Below are 18,191 nucleotides of genomic sequence, written 5' to 3' on the forward strand. Positions count from 1 at the left end.
AAACACCCTAAAATCTTGCATATTCAATTTTTTTTCAGTATTAAAATACTTAAGCTACACATTGCGAATTCTTATCAATTTGCTACAAGAAATTGCAATTAACCAAATTCCGTTTGCATTGAAATATGTAAAATCACTAAAGTACAATCCATTTACTCTCAGTTACAAAATTAATTTTATGTCAATTAATTTAAGATAAAATAAAATTACCCTCATTTAATAATGAAAAAAATGATATAAGAATGTAAAGCAAAGACAACTCACAGTAGGAATACAAAAATCTCCCTCGTTGAGCCTCAGCAGAATCAGCCATCTCCCTATGATTGTTTTTTCAAGGTAAAAATCCGTCAGTTTGTGAAGAGAAGAACGCAGTGGCACCTTTCATTATTCACTTTTGAACAATATTCAGGATCCTCAGATTTTCGGCTTTGATTTCGTTATTTTTAGCGAGAGTGATATGCTACAAAGCAAGTCTAACTCATTCATGGTTGTCGAAGAAAATGACAGCAAGAAGATACCAGAGAACAAAGATGTGCTTATGAATCGGATCTTAAGCCACGCTGAGACCAGGTAGACCGAGGCAATAGAGATCGTTTCCTTAACGGTATACAAGGACCTCAAACCAATGCTCTTAATAAGACAAAGTTGGGAATTCTTCACCTTTGTTTTCTCTTTAGCGAAACTCCTTCTCAATCACCGACCTGTTCAAAAGACGAGAGGAACCGAGCTACAGTTCGAATAAGAGCCCGAAGCTCGTAAGCTTTAGGGTGAGATTTATTTATGTTTTCCTTCCAAATTTGAATAAAATAGAAAAGTTCTATTTCTGCTTCTCGTGCAACAATTTTTAAAACCTCCGGTTCTCAGAAATAAAGGCAGCCTCTTCGTCCACCATTTGATCGAATTAGTTATAGATTAAGCTCTATCCATTCAAATTCTTCCTTAAACTCTCTCCAGCCCACGAAAAAAGAGTAATAACTTAGAGCGTTTTTCTAAGAGAAGAAGTCTAAACTCTGCAAAGGTGCCAAACCTTGCTTCCATGCAGAGTTTAAAGCAATGTTTACACTAGCGTTTTGATTAAAGGTGTAAGAAACAATTAAGAAAAAATTAAGCTTAAAACGAAGCCGAAATTCTTTGTCTCTTCCTTCGATCGAAACATCTATTCAATGTTGAAAGTTAAGGAAGAAGTCCATAGCTGCCCGCTGCAGTAGAGCCAAAATTTGAAGTCGCGAGTGGTTGGTAGGATGGGAAAAATCCCTCGGTTCTAGCTAAACTGAATTTTTCTCTAAAACTTTAAGAAGTTTAACGCCTTTAGAGAAAACTATGCTTAAATTTAAACATATTAAATTCTGTATGAATTAGTTCACGTTGTAACCAGAATTTGCATTCTGATGTTTCATCGATCGTGGCCCCTGGGTAAGTTGCACATAAAAGTAAGTTAACATGTTGACATATATCGCGGTATACCAGGTAACATCCTCGAATACTACGACTCAAAAAATTTGGAAGCAAGCACCGGAGCAAAGAAAGAGAATGCCGAAAGTAATCTCTTTCGATCATATTTTTCGGCTTGCTCTGCGTCTTTGGTGTCTCCATATGTATTGAAGTTGGATAGTTAGCCAATATATTAAATCGAGTGATGTTAATTAAGGCTTTTTAAAAATATTTTTATATGCTATTTGTTTCTTTGAAGGTATTATATGAATCCAAACGAGGAGATGTGGAATCGAAAAGTACATAAAAATATTTATATCATCAATCCATAATTAGAAAAAATCACAAGGATAATTATTTTCTGTATAAAACTGAAACAATTTTTTATCAAGAAGCTACGTTATCTTATAATTTAAAAAATTATAAACATTTTTTAAAATTTGTAAAGGAATATCGTTCGAAAATGATTAAAGGTAGTATTTATTCAGGTTTTCATTTACAATTTAGTCATTGCAGCATTAGTACTTTAAATACATTTTTTATATCATTTACTTTTATCCCATTAATGGAATACATGAAAAAAGACTAATAAAATTTATCCAGTTGTGCTGAATTCAAACAAATAATAGGGGAACCATTTAATCTCTACATTACATGATTCTTCTTAAACTATTTCATTCCATTAGCATTTAAGTTTCTTTTATGCGATAATCCTTCCACACGACAAAAGATAACCGAGAACTGAAATGGGAAAAAAATAACCTCTTTGTATTTTACTTCAGTGTGCTGATAGCGATTATTTGCTTTCAATGTTGCAACAACTGAACAAGAAGAAGGAGGAGAACTCCAAAAACTAGTGAAAGACTTCTAAAAATGCGCTTATGTTACGTGTTAGCTTTGAGTAGGTCAGATGATTAACAACAGAAAAACTTTTATTAAAAAATGTTACATTTATTTCCATCTTCTGTTAAATTTACACTTCTTATACATTCTGCTTCATATTTATTGTTTTTTAATATAGAGGGAGGCAATGATGATGCATAGTTAGTTAGTCGAATGAGTGATTATAATAAAACGAACGAAAACTATCTTAGAGATGCCTTCTTGGAGGAATTGCCAAGGGAAATTGGACACATATTTTGTGTTCCATATGGGAAAACTCAAAAATTCATGCATCCGACTTTTCGTTGAGAACAATTGTCACCATTCTGCTGTCCTACGCACTCTACACTGTAAAACAAAATCTGTAAAGTTACTAAGAAAACTCATGGAAACTGGGATGCCATGGGTTATTTGAGTAACAGCAACAGGTGTTTTCTTTGTAACTTTACAAGAGTTTTGCCTGTAATGGTTACAGATCTTTTTCTTGTAATATCACAGCATATAGTTATGTAAGTAGAACATATTTTTCTCATGTAAAATCCCAAACGATATATCTGTAATGGTTACAGATTATTTGCGTGTAATATTACATCAAATAATTATGTAAAAAGAACATGTTTTTCTCATGTAAGATCTCAGCAGATATATCTGTAACCGTTACAGGTTATTTGCTTGTATTATTACAACACGTTATTATGTGAGTAGAAGATACTTTTCTTACGTAAAATTCCAATGGTTGTATCTGTAAAGGTTTCAGATTATTTCCTTCTAATATCCCACTAAGTAATTATGTGTGTAGAATATATTTTTCATAGATGAAATACTAAAGGATATGTCTATAAAAGTAATAGATTTTTGGTCTAAAATAATGCTTATTATAATAAAATACATTGAAATGCATATAAAGCAATGATATCTGTAGGTATATATATCATTTTGATTAATAATCGATATGAGCTTAATTTGAATTCAAATTGATATGCTATTCCTTACATTAAATTACATGTATATCCTTTACATAAAATAATGGAAAGTCATCTGGAATTTATATTTGGCCTGTAAAATAGCTGAAAAAAAAACAAAAATTGCTTTATTTGCATGTTTTAGTGTCAATTATTAAGATATGTTCTAGAACTTTCTTTTTAGTAATTTTAGTTAAAATAGACACATGTTCCTTTAGATTTAACTTATATGAGTAAACGTGTTGCATGTTGATATGATCATATTATTACAATAAAAGACATTTTGTGAAATATTTCTATGAAGAACTCAGACCAGCTGTTCTTTATGTTTCAAAAATATTATATTCTCTCCTTCTAAACAATGACATTTTCAGTAAATTAAAGAATTCAACATAGCAATGAACTTTATTTTGTTACTACAAGGAATTCAAAATTTTGTTCATAAGCTTGAATTACAACGTCCAACTAACCTTTTTATTCTTATCTGCACTCAGTGTTTGACAACAGTCTGCTATTGTTTGAAGTAATAGATGGCAACTGCATAACGTTTTTACCCTACCTACAAATAATTTCCTTTGAATTAACAGATAGAAGTCTTTCATTAAAAACCTAATATCATGCTTTTTAAATAAGCATAAAACTTCACCAACTGACCTTAATTTTTAAAGCCTTGCTTCCATTAAAATTCTTGATGCTTAATACAATTATGCCTTTTTGTTTCAAAAATTAATACTTCAGTTTAACTTAAAATTTAATGCATTTAATTTTACCTATAATTTTTTACAAACGTGATATGTAATAAAACTTTAAGCTTAATAATTACCATTTAGAAAGTGATACTAAAAAGTATTCTTAGTTATTATAAATTTCGAGATTTGCATACAAAATTGTGAAATATACATGTGACAACAGAAAACAAACTTTATGCTCTCTCTCTCTATATATATTACAGCATGTTAATTATGAAGTTTATTGAATTCATAATTTTATTGTGAAACATTATGAAGCAAATAATATGCTAATTAAAATACAGAAGTAAAAATAATTTATTACTTAATTCATAAACTTTACATAAAACCTTAAAAAAAGAATTAATTAAAAAATAACACAATATAACATTTCATAAAAATTCGTTTCGACTGCTTGGAAAAAATGAATGGTTTTTCCCCTTCTTTGTAAACCATGTCTCCTAAATAAAGAAAAAAACATTCCTTTTAAAATCATAATCATAATCATGCTCTTAAAAAGCTTATAAAAATTATTTTAATAGATGTTTTAAACATGTGCTCATATAACACTTTTAATCATATTTCTTTATAATATCTTAAGTAATCAGGAACAGCTTAAATACTTTAAAAAATTGCATTACAGTGAACCGTCTCATTACTACAAGCTACCTCAGTCAATCACTTTTTAAATTTAACCAGCATTCCTCATAAAATAACTAATTAGTAAACATAACTTCTCTAAGATGCCCAATATCATTAAAGATCAAAATCTTCAGGAATCACGCATAGCTAGCTTAGAGAAGGTTCATTGTACAAAAACAGCCAATATGCAAATCTTTTCATAAATGAAGCCACCATAGTTATTAAATATAATATACAGTATACTTATATTCAGAATTCAGAACTTGAATAAATTTCCCGAACTGTTTTAGCATTCGAAAAATATTATATTTATTACCTTAAATTTCTAAAACAATATTACATATTGGTCAAATGAATCACTGGGACTCGGACAACATTTTCCTCCAAGCTTTCTTTTAGCAACAGGATTCTGAAATTGTTTTAATGATTTAGGTAATGTTTGTCTCTCTTAGGCGCTCGCAAAACAATTTACCCTAAATTTTTCGTCTGCATAGTGGTCGTTTTCATCTTACTAACTGATTTGCTGGTGGATTTTGGGTGCATGGCCTATTATTTATGAAACAATAATAGTGAACAGCTTCAAGAAAATGGGGATATCTAATGCTCTTGATGCTATATTCCCACTTATTTTTACTAATTTTATCTTCCGAAAATTGAGAGGCAAAAATTAAACGAATAATTTAATTTCCAAAGGACACAGTCACAGTAGGAATATAACAAATGAAAAGTAATCATGTATAAACTACTACTATCACAATATTATTTCTTTAAAAGAAACCTCTATTTCAATATGAATACACATAATTGCAACATCTAATAAGTTATCTCATTTCTTTATAATTTGAATTTCTCTCATTCTCATTGTTGTTCTTGCAATTCCTTAAGCCTCAGATCATACATAAATAATTAGAGAAGATGAATATGCAGCTGATATGGCAAAATTGCACAGTGAATGGCAGTTGGTATTTCCTTTCACTATCATAGATCATTTTTTGTATTAGGCTGACATAATATTCAACAGTTAGAAGAGAAAGATTCAACGGGGCCTTTAGTGTACTAAAGTTTGCCTTTGTTAGTATGACGAAAACAATCAGTATGTCGATAAATCCATTTTAAAATCTTGGTATATTCATTTTCTAAATGCATTAAAAGGGGGAAAATTATGCAAATATTTTTTTTAATTTTCAAAATCTGGTTCTAAAGCTGGGTGGGATGGAATATGCAACGCAATACGGTAATTCTGAAGATCATTGCTCGTGGTAGTACAAACGGAGTGGTGATTACATGCTGTAGAAGACGGCACAAATTGCAGTTCCAGATGCATTAAATGCTTTGAGGTCTAGGGAATAGCATTGGGCAATAATAAGAATGAAATTCAAGGTATAGGGAAGTAGGAATGAAGATTATTATTATCAGATACTGAAATGCTAATGTTACTAAACATTCTTATTGGAATGTAGGTTTCTTTTATATAATAATACTATGATAGTTACCAGTAGTTCATTCATGAATATTTTTGATTGGTTATGGTCTTACTGTAATCACATCCTTCAAAATTAAATTATTGCTTAATTTCCCCCTTGATTTTCATACTATAGTATTAGTAAAAAGGAGGAAAAAAGTCTGCAAGTAAACATAACTCCTCTCCATATATCATTATGTCGATAAATCCATTTTAAAATCTTGGGATATTCATTTCTTAAATGCATTAAAAGGGGGATAATTATGCAAATATTTTTTTTTTTTAATTTTCGTGGGCAACTAAGCAAAACAAATGTGACTTTTTCTTCTTTAAAAAATTTGTGTTAATAAATAGGATGAGAATTAAGTTCATTTTAAAGACTTATGACACATGAAGTATACATGATCAAAATAAATTAGAAAATTAAGTTCAAATAAATTTTAAGCTAAATTACGTGTTTAAGTTGCAATACTTCAGTTTGATCTATAATCCGGACCTCAAAGCTACAAACTTTCTGCGCATGCGTCGCGTTGAGGCATGCGCGTAAGACCTTTACGGCTGCGAATATGCGTGTGCGCATGCGCATAATACGTTTACACATGTGCATTTAATGTATAACGGACGGTATAAGCTAAGCTAAAATTATCTAATTCAATTAATGTTACAGATTGCGTTGTTCCTTAATCTTCGAATTAGATCCGGCTTATTATTTTTTGAAGACTGTTAGAGCAATTTTATAAAAGTAAGCTTGAACTTTCAATTATGTCAAATAGAATTTCCGATATATATTTACTAATATGTAAAGGATCTACAAAGCGAAAGTATGTTTCGAAGTCCATTAAACAAAAAGTGGAATTGCTGCAAAAAAATGGATAAAGGCATAATCCTTTGTTTATCTAACCATTCAGAAATCTGCTGTTTATCAATTTCACGCTACTGTGCGGCGGGGGGGGGGGAAGACGCCGCGGCGCGCAATGTATTGGATGTTCATCTGTCAGCAATCCTTATCTTCAGGGCAGATGTTTTTATTTTATTTGGCTTATAATTCCTTACTAAATGTAGTATTTCATCTCGATCTACTCCGTCTTGTTTATGATTTAAATCAAATTCCTCGTCAATATAATTCGCTTCCGATAGTGAGGAAAGTGATACAGAGGTTATTGAAAACGAAAAAATTTCGATTGACAAATTAGTCGGTATTCTCGACACAGCAATTATAGGACTTCAACAGCGGAACTTTGTAACTGAAGAAGAAATTATGGCTGTTTATAGAATTAAAGAGAAAGTATTATCACATAAAACGGAGCAACTTAAACAACTTACATTGAAAGAAATGTTTAATAAAGTAAACAAATAAATATTAAGCTTTTTTTTTTTTTTTTTTTTTTTTTTTTGTAAATTTTGATACCCTTTAGATCATAATTGTTCTTTATTTCATAAAAAACGGTTTCATATTTTTAATTTTAAAATTTCTGCATGCCATCTTATCAGATTTAAACTGATGATCTGTAATCCGGAAAAATTGATAATCCGGAATCGCCGAAGTCCCAACGAGTCCGGATTAACGACTTTTGACTGTACTAACAAAACCAAACATCATATTCCCATTCTGCACAGTATAAAAATTCTTCTGCAAAACTGCAAAAATTACCAACACTTTGGCTTATTTGATAATTTTCAAATTCACTCCTTTGTTTGCATTTAGAATTTATAACTTTAATTTTCCACAGAAATTTGTTTTTGATTTTAAAAAATTTCACTGGCATAATTTCATTCACTTCAGCATATATTAATAGATGCAGAAAGTTTTTGTACCTTACATAATTTTAAATCTTATGTAACCTAACGTAATTAATAACAAAATCAAAACGTAGATCAGAAACTGCATAAAATTTAATAAATAATTTCTACTAGTGTCACACGAAATGCTATGAAATTCATCAATAAAATGAGATAATATATATAGAATTAATATTGCACATGTGTGAAGCTGGAAGTTTTACGTTAAATACTTTTTTTTAATTAAGTATTTTTAAAAATGACCCCTTAGAGCATGGGACCTTTCGTAATTAGAACTTGCAAATCCACTTTGCTAGTCTTTCATAACATTGCTTTTCTTTTATTAACAAGAAATATTGCATTCAGTTATTTAATTTAAGATTTCCAAAAATAATGCTACTGAAAGGCATGAATACTTACTTAAATTTGAAATTAATTTAGTTGACTTAAAATAATATTTAAAAAAATAAATCTTCATATATACGTCTAACAATCAGACCTTATTAATTTTCTTTTATTTGAACAATATCTGAATTCTGCATTAGTTTGGACTAGTAAATCATTGGACAATTAAATACCAAGCTATAAGAGAACTAATGTAGTTTACAAATGCACTGAATTTTATTTCCTGCATTAACTTTCAAAGAAAGTAAAATTTTCTGCATATTTGCATCATTTGGATTGATAGAATATGGCAAAGCATGCAAAGGCTATCAGTCTAAAGGGAAGTATATATTCATGGACGGCTTTGTAAGGAAAAGTAACTTGCATTTCCATTTATTCATGTGTGAGTATATATATATATTTACAGTTGTTAATCCTAAAATCAATGCTTCATTAAAAATTTATTATTATTTTATTTTTAATACTAACATACAGATACAGAATTGTGTTAAATTCCAATACACAATCATAATTTATTTAAAAAAAACTTATTTTATGATTTATATATTATATTACATGAATAAGAGAAACATTTGTCAAGAAATATATTAAACTTGTATTAGCAGATTCATGCTATCCTAGTAACAAGACTATCATACCTCAAAACTGTATTAAAATTGGGCAAAATAAAATCAACATAAATTCTACATTAAATGTTTAAAGTTATATATACAATATAATAAATTTTGTAACTTATGAAATATTAATGGAATATTTTTGGAAATAATGTACAAAATTTTAGTTTTCTTTTATAACTAGTTTAACGAATTTTTAGAAAAATATTTTAGGTCATTTCCATCTTTTCCCTGTTGATATTGGTATATTAAAATATATGGAATAATTAAGTTGCATCTAGTTAGTAAACCAAAACATTACGAAAAGTATGATGCGACATATTTTTAATCAATATAATTACTTCATTTTGGAATTATAACATATTCGTAAGAAATTAATACCATTGAAAAAATAATATTATTACACTAAAGAATAAACCGCATTGTTCAAGTTTTTGTAATTTTACTTCATAACACACTCGTATATAAACATATTAGACTGAATTATAAACCAAGGATAATTAATTAGGTAATCCTAGAAAAAGAATAAACTAAACCTAGTAAGCAAAAAAAAAATATATACATTACATTCAGAATTCTAAATGTTTACATAAACTTTTCTCGCAAGGCCTGCCGGGAAAAAGATGTCAAACGTTCTTTGGTCAGACGATTACAAACGAACGCTAACATGATTAATTTTGTTTTCAACAACCACATTACCGTTTCAATTAAATACCACAACAGTGATTAAATTTTGGAATAATTAGTTATAAATAATAATACGGGCAATTTAAGGCGTAATTTATAGGATGCGCAATGACAAAATACTACTATTAGATCTGCATTTGGAATAAATATTCTGCACTCTTTCAACTCATTACGAACACTGATATTAATTAATCGCAAAGCTTAAACGTTTAAATACTTACTCACTACATATAACAGTGCAAAGTGCATGAGAATAATCTGCATAAAATGAACAAAAAATATTTCAAACGTAATTGTAAACATTTTCTTACTTACCTGCGCTATACAACCAACATGCATTCAGCCATGTTTTTTTCTGCAACTAGCTTTCAAACACTTTTCTTCTGATTGGCTGATTTCCAGTCAGTCACGTGATTCTTCCGCGTGGCTACTGAAACATTATCTGTAATGTTACAGGCAAATTAGCTGTTCCAGCCACAGTTTGCTTTCAACCTGTTACCATTACAGGAAATTCTTGTGTAACTTTTTGATTTCTGTAACTTTACAAAAATTTTGCCTGTAAAGAGCGAACTTTTTTTTTACAGTGTACCACTGGTAGGTGAAAATGAATGGGTACAGATATTATATGTTGTGCTTTGTATGAATTTTTAAAATGTGTAAGATATATTAAAATTTTATAACAGTTATTTTAATTCTAAAGCTCCTTCCTATCAATTCTTGTTTCCACTTACAACTCCCTACCAGAATGAGTTTCTAGAATCGCTTTGAATGCAAATGAGTTTGTATTTAAAGAAGGTACAACTAACTTCGATAGAGACTTGGGTGTGTGACCACCCACGTGACCAGAGACTCATTTTCAGTTTCGCTTCATATGCACATTTCTCCTATAAATATGTACGTAGTTCTTCTGATATATGTTTTTGCATCTTATCGTATCATTATTTTGTATTTTGTATATAATTATTGATTTTCAGTATCACGAACTTACTATCTCTCAACCAACCAGATGACGTCTTTGGATCACGTGACAACTAGTCACACCCCTTCCCTTCATCTCCAGTGTTGTCCACCGGGTTACACCTCCAGTATTCATTTCACCTGGAGCGCCTATCGTAACTAAACAATGACAGCCGGAAAAAACATGCGAAACGCATGTTACTCGCGGCATAACTAGGAACTTCGATAGGGAACTAGGAATCCTTAGTAGAGAGTGTTTTCTTTCGGGCTAAGTCACTCTTAAAAGCTGTTACGCTTGGCCGTCTTATTATGTGCCTTTTGATACTCGCCAGCTAGTTTAAATTAAAGGGCCAACTACGCTAGATAATTGTATTTAGCGTTGGTTAAGTCTTGTTTAGTTTCTTATTTCTGATTCTGAGTTAAAGGCCGGGTAGAGGCTTCCTGTAAACCCGAGAAGAGGCCGACTGTTATTCTTATTTGAATGAAATAAAGGGTATTGTAACCCTCTCGAGTCTACGTCTTTAGTCGTTTGAACTCAGCGATAATTCGCTACATAGTTCTTTAGGCTCGTCGACGTTCATCTTAGATAAAAGGAGTGAGGAACCTTACATATGTAAATAAATCTTTTGAAATGAGGGTTAAAATATTATTGAAATTCAAACTAAGTGGTGAAGACATATTTCAAGTGATGATGATAAAAGAATATGCTCATGAAAAATGGATTTGAAGAATACAAAACGTGGTCTACGGAAGGTCTATGTGTTAAATGCATTATACACCACATACTTAATTCTAAAAAGGAAGGGAAACTTAAAAGAATGGATTATTAATTCTTTAATATTTATTAGATGTGACTTAAGACTGGCAAAATCAAAGTGGTTTTTTTTTTTAAATTTTTTTTATTTTTATTTATTTATTTTTTTTATTAGCATTTTTTGCATCTTAGAATTTAAATCCAAAAATGTTTTGGAGTAATCATTAAATCGTGGTAATTATAATAGAAATGATATTAATAATACTTTTTTTGTTGGTATAAAATCCTAAATATCATCATGCTATATCTTAACGCGTAAGTGTTGCTGAGAAAAGCGTTATGTCTGTTTTTTAATTCAAATTCAATGTTTTTGTAATAACTTAAATACTATTATTCGATATTACATGATAAATTTTGATTTATTTAATTCAAAGAAATTTCTTAGTAATAATGAATTTTTAGGCGAATTTTTTTCATGCCAAATTTTAATGTACTGGCTTTGAAACGAAGTTTTAAAAGTGGTTTAACTACATGTGCTTTAGAAGCAAACTGTATTTTATTGCCCAGTAATTTGACCAGGTATAAAAATTGAGCATAAAAAACCAGACCAGATATTAAAAATATGTCATTTATTATCATTTATGTATGAAATTTTACCATTTTCCTGGCAATAGTATTCAATGGTACAATTTAACCAAAGATTAGTTAAACTAGAAATCTTCTCAATTTGCGAAAGACAAATATTTTAAATTAAATGTATTTAAATAGGCAAAACCCCGCGAGTTATCAAAATCTTCGAACATAATAAATAATCAACATTTTACACAACAATGTCCGATGTTATATAAATGAACGTAACTGTGAACAAACATTGCATATCACGTTCATGAAGCAGTATGAATGAATCTGTTACTCTAGTTTTTTTAATCAGAGTATTTGTGTTGCTTAGGCGTAAACCTTAAAGAACATAGACGGTTTCAGTGCAGGAATAAACTGTGAAGGTTAGCCAGATGAATATGAAATTTTCGAGATAACTAGGTTAGTAAGTAAGCTTAGTTAGTATCTTCAAAAAGTGCAAGAACGTGGAAATGGTCTTAGGAACTCACTAGGAAGCTGGCCTCAGCCGAAGGTACCAAAATTGAGCTATCGAAGTATTAAGTTATAACCTCTCTCCACACAGGTTCTGAGATCCTAGTCGGCAAAATAAAAGGCTACTATGGGAATTCGGTTGGTGTATAAAACATAATTTCCATGCGAATAACTTCCATAAGATAAAACTTCCATGCGAATGTGGTTCCGTCGATCAACGTGGACTGTACTAGTCTCGCAGACGCGTTCGCGAATAATATGAGCAAACGTCACCATTTGAAAAGGACGTATATTAGGACTAGAAGAAGCAGAGTGATCAAATCTCAGGATTGCTAGACATTTCGGTCGGAGCGATGCTACCATTCGACGATGTAGGCAGGAACAAGGGAACTATGGCCGTATAGAGAGTCAAGAAGGTAGCAATGGGGCGAAAGCGACGACAAAAAGCGACAACGGAGTGATCGTCTGATTGGCCCTCACAGCTACTGATGCATCCTTATCAACAATCCGATGTATAACTGTGACACCAGAGACTTCAATGATCACTTAATGAATGGAGACCATTGCACCGACTGTCACTCACCGTTGCACGCCACTAGGCACGTCTGCAGTGGTCCCGAGGGCTCTGAGTTCACACAGACTGGAGTCGAATTGCTTTAGCTATGAGTTCCGCTTCGAACTGAGCGCCGCTGAGAAGCGAAAATGCATCTGGAGACGTCCAGGATAGTGGTGGGATACTTACCTGACTGCCATTTGCCACACAACCCCATAGACCAGGAACTATGGTAGGATGTGCTATTTCATTTCCCAGTCGGACCCCTTTGATTGTCAACACGTGACAATCAAAGTGACACTCTAATGGCACGCCGGTAGGTAGACGAGATTCTACGCGTTTCCTTACACTGACACATGAGTTTACATTTCAATAGGATAACCCACAGCCGCTCACGAGACACTTCGTGCTTACTTCAACGATCGAGGCGATCGTCAGATCTCTTCCCAATAGAGCAAGTTTGGGCTTTTGATGAGCAGGCGTCTCCGACCATCTCTAGCTCGCGCTGATCTAATTCGTCGAACGGAAAGTTTATGGCAAGCAATCCCGCAGGAAGATATCCTCTAACTCTGCGAATCAATACCCAGCTAGATAATACCAGCTTGTTTGCTCTCGTAGCTGTATTGCCTGAATAAAACATTCAACTCTTACGATACTGTTACGGTTTCGTTTTCAATAGAAGTATCTCATTTCTACCGATTTTCGTCTCATGAGGATAATTGTTCTGCGCTTTTTATGTTATAGAGTGCAATAATATTCATGCTACGTTTGCTTTTTAAGAATGTTTGAAACGTGTTCTTCTTTTACAGCTCTATAATCCATTTAAGCGCATTTCATGTGTATTATTTCGTAAACAGTGTTGCAGGTATTTTTAATGAAAAAACGATCGTTTTGCTTCAGTGAAAACTGCAATAATTAATGTTGGTAAGATTTTTAAAGGTTTATAACCATTAGGAAAGAATACGTTTATTGCAGACTTCTAAAGCTTCTACTGTAGATAAACCATTTTGCCCTTGACTTAATTTTCTTTGTTAAAGTTGATATTTAGCATTTAAAATACCAATATTACAATCCCACAAATCGAAAGAATGCTTATTTAAAAGTAATTTGAGTTTTTGTTCATATTAAAAATGAAAAGGAAATTTCTTTTTTAGGGATGAATTAGCATATTAAAAAATTAATATTTCTTTAAGTTTAATAAAACGTTCAGTTAAGTGCAAGATCATGTAGTCCATGGCTCAACAGCGGCCAAGCGGTGAAACCGCTGATCTGGTACCGACCTAGGTTAGATTCCAGGCAAACAGGCTGGCTACATGGTCGTTTTCGTGATTTCGTCCATTTGTAAAATATATACAAGCCAGTGTCCGTTAGAAAATTCTCCACGAAGGCATCCCTTCCTTTAGGCAAATAGCCTTAGTGTGCTTTGCCATAACTAATCAAACCAATCACCCCATCCAAAAAAAGTTATATTCATAAAAATTTATTCGTAAAAAAGTACTCTATGGATTCCTTCATAATGTTACAACGACACATTTCTTGTTTGTCAGTTGCGAAAAAGAAACTTCAACCACTTTTCATTTATTTGTTTAAGAACTGTGGTCGAATGCGATCAAATTTCACTGAAAACGTTTTCTAAATTGTCACGATTTTCTTACAGTTTTCTTAAAATATCATCACGTAATTGAATTGCTGCATTGAGATCGACCGTAAAATTCTGCTTAATGGCAATGATTATGAAAATAGCTTTGCAGTTAAAAATGTCAATCACAAAACCGGAACATTTCAGTGAATTTAAGCGTATACATATAAACCCTAGAAGATGATGCCTTACCTTTCTAGTTTTTTATTATTTCTAGGGCATGAATCAAAAGGTTTAGTAATTCTATCATAACTATAACAGATTCGTGACGCTCTATTCAACAATTAGGGCAAAGATTTTTCAGAGATATTATTCTTAAAGTTGGGCACAAATTTGATGTACAGTCAAAAGTCGTTAATTCGGACACCATAATCCGGAATGATCTATAATCCGGACCTCAAAGCTAAAAACTTTCTGCGCATGCGCCGCGTTGACACATGCGCATAGGCGTTTACGCTTGCGCGTAAGACCTCTTACGACTGCGCATTTGCGTGTGCGCAAGCGCAGAATACGTTTTCGCGTGCGCGTTTTATGTATAACGGACGGTATAAGCTAAAATTATCTAATTATCTATTTCAGTTAATGTTGATGATTGCGTTGTTCCTTAATTTTCGAATTGGATTCAGCTTATTATTTTTTGCAGACTGTAAGAACAATACTATAAAAGTAAACTTGAACTTTCGATTATGTCAAATAGAATTTCCGAATCTGGAGCTCCCAAAACGAAAGTATGTTTCGATGTCCATGAAAAAAAGTGGAATTGCTGCAAAAAATGGATAAAAACATGAAGAATGAGGAGAGAGGTTAGTTAAAACGAAAAAATTTCGTTTGACAAGTTAGTCGATATTCTCGGCACAGCAATTAACGGGACTTGAACAGCGGAACTTTGTAACTGAACAAAAAATTATGTCTGTTTATAGAATTAAAGAGAAAGTGTTATCACATAAAACGAAGCAACTTAAACAACTTACATTGAAAGAAATGTTTAATAAAGTAAACAAATAAATATTAAGCTTTTTTTTGTAAATTTTGATACCCTTTAGATCATAATTGTTCTTTATTTCATAAATGACGGTTTCATATTTTTAATTTTAGAATTTCTGCATGCCATCTTACGCAATTTAAACTGATGATCTATAATCCGGAAAAAATCGATAATCTGGAATCGCCGAAGTCCCGACGAGTCCGGATTAACGACTTTTGACTGTATTTTTCTTAGAAAATAGAACTTAATTTTGCCGTGTTTATGAAAGAATAACATTTATTTCATCATTTCCAGACGATTACGAATATCTTTAGCATGAGACATAAATTGGCAATCTGAAGGAAGCTGAAAATTTTAAAAGTTTTCAGATTCGTAAAAAGTTTTAAAATAACTTAAGAATGAATATTTTTTCTTCTTACACGTTTTGAAATTAATCGATTGTTCCAGGTTTTTTTTGACTGTGTCATTCCATCTGAATTGCTTGATCATAAAATTAATGATTAATGTTACTGAATTTTGTTATTTTTCACTATCACTACAAATTAGGGTAAGTTCTAGTCTGTCGTCTAAGTTTAAAGAAATGAAGAAATTAATGTGTTTGTTTCTCGCTTGATGTGCTCGTGCAAACACTATCACACCTGATGTTCAAAAATGCTATAAAAGGAATAGCATAAAAGAAATCTTAAGAGAAATACCCAATATTAGGATAGTATAGTGACCGTGACCTTTTTATTTAGAAGCCCCTCGGACAAAAGAAGTGGGAGTACTGCTGAATCAACGTAACCTGGGATAATAAGGGAACTCAATTGCCCGTTTCGTAATTTTTAATTTTCGAGGGTTAATTTGGCGAATGAGATCTCACATGGAATTTAAGGTTCGACTCAGAAGTTAGCAGCAGAACCCTAGCTACATTTCTATGGTCCTCCAGTGCTTTAAGTTTGAATTATTTAATTGACATACCCATTAATTCCTAGAGCACTCTTTTAACACATGTGAATGATAATTTCTTTACCAACATTTAATTACCTTTCAACCTTCACTAGCTCGACCACTACAATATATGTTTATCCACTGTTTAGTGAATAACAGAAATGACATGTGCCTTAACAAAAGAGGCAGATAGAAGCATTATAGTAGAAGACAATATAATTCAAAAAGACCTTCTGCATTCTTTTATTAAGAAAGTTAGCAAAATAACGCCCTTTTTAGGTTTAATCAATTTTTGATACCCGAGAAAAGCTTTTTGGGTGCATATGGCTCTTTGCACACTCCCTGGGTAGGCCGGTGTCCGCCGATAACATCGCGGCAAAATCATCGCGGGCGAAAACGTCGCCGAGAAAACAACGCAGGGCGAAAATGTCGTACTACAAAACATCTTGGGAGAAAACATCGCAAAGAGAAAACATCGCAGTTCTAAAACATCGTGGTACAAAATATCGTCGTCCAAAATAAAGCAGTTCAAAATCTTCGCAGTTTAAAAACATGGTCGTCGAAAATATCGCGGTAAAAAATAAAGTATCGACAAATCATCGCAGGACGATTACATCACAGACATGCTTTTTTTCAGGCTTTAATAATTGTAAATGGATATTCCCATAATGATTTGTAAGTGCGAGATGGAAAGAAGGATAATTTTTACTTTCATATTTTTTATTAACTAATAAATTTTTGTTGAAAAGTAAGAAGGAAACTTAATACTTACGAATAAACTGAAGCAGAACAAGAAATAATTTTCATTATAAGAGTATTAGATTGACAAAAGTGAAGAAAATAATCTCATAATTAGCAATTCTTTATAGATAAGGTCATGTAGTTAGGCAGCTTCCTTTTTCTAAACTTTTTTAGATTATACTTTTAATGAAAATTTACCAGAGAAAACTTTATAAAAATGATTTATTAATTACCTTTGTTAGCTAACTATGTCAGTTTAAAATTCTATTAAGTGCTATAAGTTGCCTTAAATTTCAATGCTTAAATTTCCTTCCTACTTCTTCAGAAAAAAATTATTAGTTAATAAAAAATATGAAAGTAAAAATTATCCTTCTTTCTATCTTGCGCTCACAAGTCATTATGGAAATATCCATTTACAATTATTAAAGCCTGAAAAAAGCATGTCTGCGATGTTATCGTCTTGCGATGATTCGTAGATACTTTATTTTGTGCCGCGATATTTACGACGACAATGTTTATAAACTGCGAAATTTTTGAATCGCTTTATTTTGAACGACGATATTTTCTACCACGATGTTTTAGAACTGCGATGTTTTCTCTTTGCGATGTTTTCTCCCACGATGTTTTGTGTCACGACGTTTTCGCTTTGCGTTGTTTTTTCCGCGACATTTTCTTCCGCAATGTTTTGGCCGCGATGTTTTCGGCTGTAACCGGGTAGGCCAGTGTAATAGGCATGTTAATGGAATATAAAGCTGTGGTTCCAGTTGGCAGACTTATCTACATTTAGAAGTCACTTGTCCATTTATGTTGGGTTCACAATCAAGATTTCAAAATGTATCAATTTGATAGATAAATACAGAAAACTAAAAATTAATGTAATAATAATTCCATAGATTCTGAATTCTGAAATGTGTAAATTAGATTTCTTTTACATAATAAAACCATTTGCTT

At 31.7% G+C, this 18,191-nt stretch overlaps 1 long non-coding RNA gene across 1 annotated transcript; it reads right to left on the reverse strand.

The window, feature by feature from the left end:
* Positions 1 to 4,303: 4,303 nt before the first annotated feature.
* On the reverse strand, positions 4,304 to 9,948 carry LOC146997141 (uncharacterized). The gene is made up of 2 exons (XR_015040999.1): positions 9,908 to 9,948; positions 4,304 to 4,464 (listed from the first exon to the last, which is right to left on the reverse strand). It is a non-coding gene; the product is annotated as an uncharacterized LOC146997141 (long non-coding RNA).
* Between the last annotated feature and the right edge of the window lie 8,243 nt (positions 9,949 to 18,191).

The sequence above is a fragment of the Stegodyphus dumicola genome, chromosome 5 (genome assembly GCF_044657685.1).
Source record: "Stegodyphus dumicola isolate Sdum_Otavi_A_Nest chromosome 5, ASM4465768v1".
Classification (NCBI taxonomy): Eukaryota; Metazoa; Arthropoda; class Arachnida; order Araneae; family Eresidae; genus Stegodyphus; species Stegodyphus dumicola.